General features: G+C 41.7%; 1 non-coding gene across 1 annotated transcript; it reads right to left on the reverse strand.

The window, feature by feature from the left end:
- Window positions 1-3,510: 3,510 nt before the first annotated feature.
- On the reverse strand, window positions 3,511-3,583 carry trnav-uac (transfer RNA valine (anticodon UAC)). Its single transcript has one exon. It is a non-coding gene; the product is annotated as a tRNA-Val (tRNA).
- Window positions 3,584-10,247: the final 6,664 nt, after the last annotated feature.

Below are 10,247 nucleotides of genomic sequence, written 5' to 3' on the forward strand. Positions count from 1 at the left end.
TAAAACTAAGGTCCGCACCTTCTTTTTATATCGTCAACTCCTCACTTTAGCGGCTAATTTCCTTCGGTTAGTGACGATTTCCAGCTTGTAGAACAAAAGACGTTAGCCAATGTTTTTAACTGTATGAAACGTTGCCAGGATTATATTTATTAGCAATCAAGATGTTCGTATATAATAGCTACGACACTAGAGAATTTTTGTCTGGATAACCATTTTGACGAATAATGAAACATTACCATATAACTTACATTAAAGTTAAGTATTTTTCCCGATGTAACAAGTCAAAATATATTCTAGTGAAAACCTCAGCAGACTCAAATGACAACTTCAGACATAATTTGCGGTAAAACATACAGCATCGCTGTACATTCACTCCAGACATACTGCGCTATCCTGGGAACCACAGAACCATCCTGTGACTACATTACAAACAAATAAATGTAATTAAAATATATTGATGTCGCGGTAAAATTGACAGTTTTACTACAGATTTAAAGTAACTTTTCCACACATGAAGTCTTGATTAGGTGATGAGATTAGAAATACTTTATGTATTCTATATTTAGGGAAATATTTTTGTTACACCTGTGAAAAGACTGATGATATAATAATCATAAGAAGAAGAATATTTGGCAGATGACTCTGCCAGACAGATGTATTCTATTATAGAGAGTGAAAGCATACAATATGAAAGATTTCCTGCATGTGTGTTTATGGCAGTGGAGTGAATCAGATATCCAGTTTCTAACTAATTCCAAAGCCAGCCTTCCTAATATGTTTCTTGACGCTTTCTTGATGTCACCAGGTCTCATGCTGGCCCCCCAGCAGACCACAGCAATGCTGACAGATTGAAAATCTCCAAGTTTTTGCTGCACACATTGAAGGATCTCAGCTTTCTGCGCTTCCCCATTTTATATACACTCTCTGTGCTGGTTTTCCAGTTCAGCCAGTTGTCGATGTGGGCGCTCAGGTACCTTTTACTCCCCTACCACATCACCATACTGAAGAGACAGGCCTCCCAGACGACGCCACGAAATCATCCAGGAGTCTTTTGGACATTATTTCATACATCATAGTTATTTCAGGAGTACTTTGTTCTGTTATCTCCCATTTATATTTTGTATAATAATAAAAGTGGGACCAAATGGGACCCAGTAAAATATAGCAGTGAGTGTTTTTGGTCTATGTGCTTTCCAGGAAGTTTAATGTTCTGAGGAGGACAGCGTCTGTCTAAACAACAAAAAGCAGAAGAAGAAGAAGCACCATTTAGCTGCCAGTTAAAAAGGAAGGACCAGGATACGGTGTCAGAAAAGAAAATGCGATACTGTTCGTTTCTTCAGACGATAAGTGATAAGCTGTACCCAGTTCATAAAGCATGCAGATTGTTCATGTTGAGTCTAAGCAAGTCTCCTGATTATCTAGTAAACAACAGCACCCTCTGCTGTTCCTAAAGAAAATTGACAGAGTTTCAAGTGTAACGTCATTGCTGGTTCAGCTGGGGGCAAGGTTGCATCATTAACCACAAGCTGAAATCAGTGCAGAGCACTAAAGCATGACAGGTTACATCCAAAAACTGAAGCTTGGTGCCGCTCCTGCTTCGCTAAAACTCATTTTAAGCCTCTGATGAGTCGAACCACTGAGATCACGTGATCCAGCTTTGCTCGGGGTCGAGGAGCTGAGGGGTCAGGGTATGGGAAAAAGGAAGTGGGGATCTTTTTGGACACCAAATATCCAACTGTAGTCCTTACACTAGAGACGGCTTTTGATCTGACCACAGGCTTGGACAGTGTTGACACAACCAAACTAGACCCCGCAGTTGGGGGCAGGAAACTGCGTCCCCTCTCCACTTTCTCATGATTGAACACTGATGTTGCAAAAGCACATGAAGTCTTCAATCAGGGTAAATAACTGCACTCGGATGCCTTCTCTTGAAGCCACGACAAAGAGAGAAACTTGTCAAGACTCTCAAGTACACACACGCACACATCCTTTGGGGATGAAAGAAAAGTGTCAGCATCACGGCACAGTCTTACCCTTAAAGGAGGGAAGCAGTCGGGCCATTCCTGGGCCAGAGTAGGAGAGAAGACAGATAGCATCTTGGGAATCTGTATACAGTGATGTGAGTCATGTGTGCAGTGTGTAGTACCTACGTATGCCTAACATTTATCGCAGGGAGAGTGGTGTTTATAGTGTCGGACACAGGCGAGCAGGCACCTGGCTTCTTTTATTGTCAAAATGCGTACTCCCTTTGGGTCTGCTTGCTGATGAGCTGTTCAGGGGTGTCAAACATAAAGCGCAGGGGCCAGAATCGGTTTGGGAAAGACTCTAATCCAGCCCACTGGACAAAATAGTTTCAGTTGTTCTGCTATTTACTACAGAAAGTATCTATACCAAATAGAAAAAAGTGCAAAAAAAGCACTTTTTCTGTAATTTTACACATTTATCAAGTTTCACTGGTTCGGTCCACTTCAGACCAAAGTGGGCTGTATGCAGCCCGTGGTGTAAAATGACTTTGATGTGTCAGTTCTAGATGGATAATGAATTTGACTACTTTTAGTCTCTACTTCAGCGCTGCTGGCAGCATTCACAAATTCAGTCTACTGTGCTGCGTAGGAAGCTTCTTTATTCATGCATATTTCTACCTAATTTCACCTGCTTTGTTTGACAGCAGGGTTGTCACTATAGCCAGGTTTTTACTATGCTTGTGAGTTTTTTTTAAATGAGATATAAATACCCACTCATTCTTATATATGATAATATTGCAAATAATTGTGTAATTGCTATTTTTGTAATCTTTTGTATAGTTTTAGTAAACACTTCCACAAACTTAGATTTTCTCCTTTTTCTAAAACAGACACCATCAAAATTGCGACGACATTATGCTGTTGTTGCTCAAGCTTTAAAAATGACGTGATTCACAAACCAGTGGGTGGAGGGGCAGTGGCTAAATCATCAGCTTAAAACAAGCTTTAAAAATGACCCAAAAGGCACAGAAAACAAAGTTACAGTCCAGTGACAAATTAGGTGTGGCGAAGCCTTGCAGGCAGCTAGTGGTTGTAAGTGTTAGAGTGGGTACCGTCTGTCAGCTTAAGCTTTCTATCTCATTATAATGGATAAAGACTTAAGAATATTCTCAGTTTTTGTGGCAAAATGTAAACATGCTCTTTTTCTGCGGTAAATCAGTGCATTTTAATGTAAAAGTCTGTGGAGTGTGGGACCAGCCGCAGCACTTTTCTCTCCCTCTTAGACAACTAAACGCAGTAACCCTTCTGTCATTTTTTCTCAACCAAGATGTTTCTGCCATGTTTCAGTCCTGCTTCTCTAACAAAACGCATGAGAAATTAATGAGATTGTTCTCACAGCTACGAGGGCTAAAGATGGAAAAACCTATTTTAATTTAATGGTCATCAAACCACATTTTTATTTCTATATCTACCGAAGGGTCAAAACTCATCACTATGGGTGAAGATGTCTGTATGTGGCAAAGAGCTAAGGGGAAGATGACAGTCATGGTACTGCTGGGGATTGAACCCAGGACCTTCTGCGTGTAAAGCAGATGTGATAACCACTACACTACAGAACCAGATGGACTGCCAGCCATTGTTTTTACCTGATGAGTTGAATCCCATGCTGCTGATTCCTTATAAATATGTGGTAATATGTACATTCTGTGCTGCAGCTTGAAGGGGATGTTAAATGATCAAAAAAATAAAAATACTGTAAAATGCAACTTTAAATCCACCAGAAGTCATTTCAGAGCAGAATATTAAGAACAAAGTTATATGAAATGAATAAAGGCACACAGCAGGCGTTTGACACTTTCCCCCTAATGCTCTTGTGTTGACAAATTGAGCCTGCTTCTCGGAGGAGTCGTTATATGACAGACCTAGTCCAGAACCCAGTCTACCTTTCTATTTACCTTTCATTTTATGCGTGACAAGTCTGAAGACTTTATTAGCCAACAGATAAATCAAAGGGATGTAGCTATCGACTAGCAGTGCCAATATCTACAAAAGAGACAAACAGAGGAAACACTGAGTGGGAACCCGGAGCTGAATGACAAGCTTTCCGATATCCCTGTGTTTGTGTTATTGGTCTCAACAGCAACCCCCCATTACTGTCTGCATGCATGCTAAGACTCTTGAATTGTCCCTGATTTCCTGCTGTGTTCAGCAGTTCACGAAGGCAGACAGTCCTTCTGTGTTACTGTCAAATTCATTTTACAGTATCCAGACCACTCAACCATTTACATCCTGAGATTACTGCTTCGGGTAGAGATATTTTCAGCTTCGGCCAGAAAACTGAAAAACGTACACAATCACATCATAAGTTATTCTGTAAATACACAATAGATAAAAAAAAATCACATCATAGATCTGAAGAAATCCAATCTCTTAAATCCCTCATGCACTCAGGGGTTGATTGCTTTAGAAGAGGTGCAGAGCTTGCAGAAGGAGGAGATTCTGCAGTCATCCAGTTAAAAGAGCCAGTAATAAATAAAGACCACACCATATATGTGCATTTCCTCTCCGTGGACTTATGGAAACACATCACCTGGAGGAGCAACCCCTTGACCTTGTCTTGTCACAGCACTCTGAGCATGAGACAACGTTCTCAGATTTACAGGGGAGGAGATGCTGCTCCTGGCTGGCCATAGTGTTTCATTTGACCATAATAGGCCTTGTAGTGGTTGAAAAAGTGTGTGCTGGTAATCAAAGTTTCCCTGAGCAGAAAGACAAGATTGACTAAAACCAAGTAGACGGAGAGAGGACTGGAGGGGCGCACAAAGGTTTTGTAAGGTATACAGAAGTACGGTTGTCATGGTGATGACGGGAAACTCTTTTGTGCTTACGAGGCAGAAAAGTGTCTCCCCCTGGGAAACAGATGTGAGGCCAATGAATCTGCTAGTCAAAAGAAATACAGCTAACCTTTTATATCCATAAATTGTAATTTCCCTCAGTGTTACGCTTACTCCCATATCTTCAGCTTATGTTCTGTTCCTTTCTCGCATTTCTAGGTTTACACAGAAGTTTTAATGTTATCTTGTTGCCCTGTTGCCTCATTTCGTGTCAGCACTTTCATCTGCTTTTAAATTAACCCCTAATGACTAACAAAGAGATTCTGAAATGCAAAAAATATAAAAATAAAACTGGACAAATCAAGCTTTTTTGAGCTTGTGTTTCACATGAAATTTAGCATTTCAGAGCAACATGCTGTATGCAAGAATTCTAAGAGCTGGAAAACAAGACCCTCGTTTAGTTTGGTCTGCTATTTTTAACCTTTTGCATTTTTACAGTAGGCTTGCACACGCGTCAGACTTTCCAATGCACAACTAACGAATGGGCAACAGCACTTGCAGTATTTCTGTCACATTCAGACCTCTACTAAGAAACAACAATCCCAAGGTGGTGCACCAACGCACCACAAAGGGGGGATTTCCTGACAGTGGCACAAAGTCGCCCCTGTACCAAAATGGCTGCCTCCTCCTCCTTTCTGCCTCTCGTCGTGCCATGGCAGCAGTAAATATTGATGTCTGGCTGACTGGATAACAGCTCACAGCACTAAAATGTAGCCTGATATTGAACCCTGGTTTGGACTTGAGCCCCTTCTATTAATTTGACTATTTCAGCATGCATTTACCACATAGCAGTGGGTCTCGCAGCTGTCCCATGCTCTGTCAACTTCCATCTGGCCTTGGAGTTGGAGCTGCAGTATAAGTCAGAATGCAGCCCAGCACTGTAATTTCTCCTCTCAGAATGCAATTTGTCGCCCAGCAGTAATAAGACTAGACCCAACCCAGCAACTCATTCACTTATATACATAAACGTGGCCAAGATGACCTGCTAAATTTCAAACCAAGCATCAGAATCGAAATCCAATAGAACACCTTTTAGATGTTGTGGAAGAAAAGATCCATTTGTTCAAACTGTGAGCTGTTATGTTGGGGATGTGTATTTAACCACAGTTTGTGAAATATCAGCTAAATACTACCTTCTTTTTGACATGCAGAAATTCCTCTGTATTACACAAGACTTTTGAAATTTAGCAAATAAACGTGACTACAGACGAGGCCTGAATTTTGTGCTCTTATTCTGAAAGGGGGGAAAGTAATTGGTGATATAAATCATTTAAATCGAATAGATTTTTAGTGCTCATTTGTTTATTTGTTCGGTGTTAAACTTTAATTCTAATTCTAATGCGTTCAAGTTAAAAGTTGTGACTTTTTTTCTTTCAGGAAAAGCTAAAATTTCAGAAATTTGTTGACTTCATTTAAATGAACAGCACTGTAACGTGGAATCAGATTTGGCTGATGAAAGCAAAATGTGCCCGTTCAGCTGACTCTAAAAGGCTGATCATGTATTTCAGACAGGCTTATTGTTTCCAGAGAAAGCTGAGGAGCTCACTTGAAAAGCTGAATTCACGCTGCTGATCTGGCATCAGCACGGGGACAAAACTGGCCAACATAACAACCTTTTTCATTCTCCATTTGTCTGTGCTGTCACGTAAAGCACCGGTACTTCCCCTCAATCAATTTCTCTCACTTGCACACGCTCAGTTCGCCCACACCGTCTTCACTATCACCCTCCTTCATCTCCTGCTCTTTCTCTGTGTGTGTGTTTGTATCTGTCTGCGTGTGTGGGGGTGGACTCTGGTCAAGGTTCATGTGTGAGGCAGTGGGGTGAGAATGGGACCATGTGGGGTCTGGCTGACACTGGCAGTAATACATCCAGAGAGGGTCATCACAAGACAGCAAAGACTTCCTTATTCTACTTTTTCTTTTTCTTCTCCTCTCTGAAGTGTTTCTATCAGATGGGCTCTGAAACGCTGAAACAACGTCATGCAATACAATAATGAATATGATCACTGTCAGCAGCTGGGACCTCCTCATCCCTCTGTTTCTCGGCTCCCTCCAAAAGAACATGATAAGCGCTTGTTAGAACTCGTGCTTTCTTTCTGTCCAAAGCACATACAGCAGTTGCTTTCATTGCCATGCCACTGTCTTGTGTTTTGTGTATTTTTCCTTCACTATCTTAGTCTGTTTGTTGCAGTATTGTGCTCAGTCACTCCGTGTTCCAGGCTCCCAGGAGGGAAAGTAGACGAAGCTGGGAAGCTTTGATGGGAAAGTGGGCCAGCGCTCTCAGCCCTCCACTGGAGAGCTCCTTAAAAGGCCTGGAGAGATGATGTCGTGGACTCTTTCCTTTTCTCCCCTTGTGTTTTTTTTCCTCCCTCCTGCAGCAGCGGAGAAGCCCGGCAGCAGAGCGAAGGCTTTGGCCAAACTCATCATGCACATGAGTGAAACACACGACACTGATGACTTCACCGAGCTGAAATAAGGCTTCCATCCATCACAAGTCTGGAAAGGCTTGTTATGAAAGATAGGATTTCCCGGAGTGGGAGTTATTCTACCTTGTTGTACTCTGTTTGAACACTTTTTTGCTCTTTCTTTTTCTGTGTTACTAAATATTGTGGAAGTGCTGCAAAGTTCCCTTTATTTTCATGCAAAAGCAAAAATCGGGAGGAAATGATATACCATGAGAACAACGAGAGATGCAGAAGTAGGTTTTTGTAATTGGCTGTTGGTTAAGAATGAAACCTTATATTTAGACACTTTTTGCATACGTCGACTTGAACTGTTGCATCACACCAATCAGAATGCCCCAAAGACATTAAGCAGCAGATGTCTTGTCACGCAGCTGCCGGTCCTTATGTGTTTCAGCAAGCCACAGTAATTTTTTCCATCCTATCCTGTGCACTAGGGTTCAAGAACCACTTCGTGTACACAGTGCGTGGAAGGCAAAAAGCAGATCCCTGTGCCCCCGCTAACCCCTCACAGACCATCATCTCAGAGGCTTTTGCCAGGTGAGCTCGACTGAGACGCATCAGGCACGTGTGGGCGAGCTCTTCACCCTCTCCTCACAAGGCTTTAATCTACAAGCCATCTGCTGTTATCTGGGGAATGTTCTCCACACACTTCATGGACATATATGTACCAGCGCTTTGACGTCTTTGCTATTTTTAGCACCAGCCCGCCACTGGAGGTTGTTATGATGATGTCATGCAGGCTTTCAAAATAGATCTGATTGTTTATCTTGGGTTACACTTCCTGTCTTCTTTTCATGTCCTGTTTGTTTGTGTCTGTTTATCTGTCCAACTGCTCGTCTTGTTTTGCAGGGACTTGTTTTGCCGGTCTTGCGTCTTGAGTTTAATTGTACAGTCTTCTCAAAGCAAAGTTACTTTTTTCTTTTTTTCTTTGTTTTTTTTTTTAGATCAGATCTCCTTTGTTAATGTTAATTCTGTGTAAAATCCTATCTAGACTTCCAAAGAAATTTCGTTTAACGGAGCAGTTAAACATTTAGGGAAATACTCCTATTTGCTTTGCAGTAGGGAGGTCAATGTGAGCTAAAACACAAGATGAGATCACTGATGCCCTCACATTTGTGCAGTAGATATTGCTAATACTGTCAGCACTCACTTAGCTCCTATGCTCCAGCCAGAAGGGAGTAAGTGTAAATACGTAGCTGGAGCATAGACTGTATATAAAAGACAGATACAGCCATTCTTTCCAAAGACCAGCAGAAGACAACGTTTCCAGTTAGGAAATAAGGAAGAAAGACTCTTCCTCTTACTTTTTTTTTTTTTTTTTTAAATTTGTGCACACATTTTGTGCTAGCTGAAAACAAAGACCTTCTAAGAAAAATTATTTGAAATGCCTTTGGGAACTTTTTTGGCAGTTATTTTACATAAATGAACATTAATTTACAGGAAATGGTCACTGCACCATAAAAACGTGCTAAGCTGCTACAATCAAGCTTTTAAACAGCCCTGGTGGTCTAAGGCACTTTCATGTTGGCTTCACTTTTCAGATCAGAAAGCATATCTCCATCTTTTATTGTCTACTGTCTGTGGTTCTTAAGTGGTCAGTGTATTTCAGCCAGACTTATTGTTTACAGAGAAGGCTGTACTAATGGACACTAGCGAATTCTGTTTTTGTATGTACATTTCTTTTTAACCCTGTTTTTCCCAAATCAAAACTAAGAATAACGTCGCTATGTAGCATTAGCAACAGCTAATCATCTTGTATCTTTTGACGAAATATGGTCGCGATGTGTTGAATCACGGTGGCTACTTTCACCTTTTGCGTGCCTATGAGCTGAAGTTAGCCTAGACCCCAGTCACACAGGGGAAGGGAGACCAGCTGACGACCATCTTGAGTTGCTAGGTAATCCCTTGCTCGCTATCACTCAGTGAAATCAGTTGCAAAGAGGCCAGAAACCACACTGAAATCTGTTTGGTCGCCTAGTTTCCAGCTTGTGTTGCACTCTTCATAGTTTCACAATGGCTTAGCGAGGTTTTTGTGACCAATTCGGCTAACGACAGTAAGTAACCTTCCACAACCACTCACCAACCAGTCAGGGAACACCTATTTTTTCCTAGCGACAAGTGGTTACCAGGGGAGCTGTGATTGGCTCCCCAGAGACTCCTCACAACCAGTCACAGAAAACTCATTTCTCTCCACTTCCACAGGTTGGGACCACTGACTGGTCCTTGCCTACCATAAAAACCTGTACGCCATTTATCTTCCATAAAACCAAAAGCTGACATTTTTCAATCCCAAAAAGTGAAACTATCCCTTTAATGTTCACTTCAAAGTACGGCTTACTTCAGGTGTCAGGATAAGGAGATCACCTACAGTGAACTGATAAAACCAGACCGCACTAAAGTATGCTGATCGCATAAGGAAGTTGAATTATCCTGCTCTTTCTCCTTTGCATTTGGTGGATCCCAGTTAAGGAAAGTTACCTAGGTGTTTTGAAGGGGTAACGTTGATTCTAAAAACACCACCACCATCCCCCATTTGCTCTATCCGTTCCGTGCAGTTACGACTAGATTGAGGCAGTCGAAAATACCACATGTGGTAAAAAGCATCAATCGTCACCTTGTCAGTTGCAGCACAGGCACACCTTGTGTGCGAGGCCCACGCCTAACAGATAACACAGCAGAATCGAACACTACAGAAGGTCACCACGATTGAAATGACACAGTTTCTATCAACACAGTGCTCAGTGTATCCTGGACCTTGTACACAGCGTTCAAAATGCCTTTAATTTACATTCCTCTGGCTGCACTCTGGACTTGGGAGACTGGGACTGTGAATATTAGCACTAAAACTGCCTTAACCCAATTTATAGCTCACTCTAAATTTAAACTACATCACAGAGAGCATTTCAATCATCCGGCTCCTGCCG

The sequence above is a fragment of the Pundamilia nyererei genome, unplaced genomic scaffold, assembly GCF_000239375.1.
Source record: "Pundamilia nyererei isolate P.nyererei 1_Seehausen unplaced genomic scaffold, PunNye1.0 scaffold00104, whole genome shotgun sequence".
Taxonomy (NCBI): Eukaryota; Metazoa; Chordata; class Actinopteri; order Cichliformes; family Cichlidae; genus Pundamilia; species Pundamilia nyererei.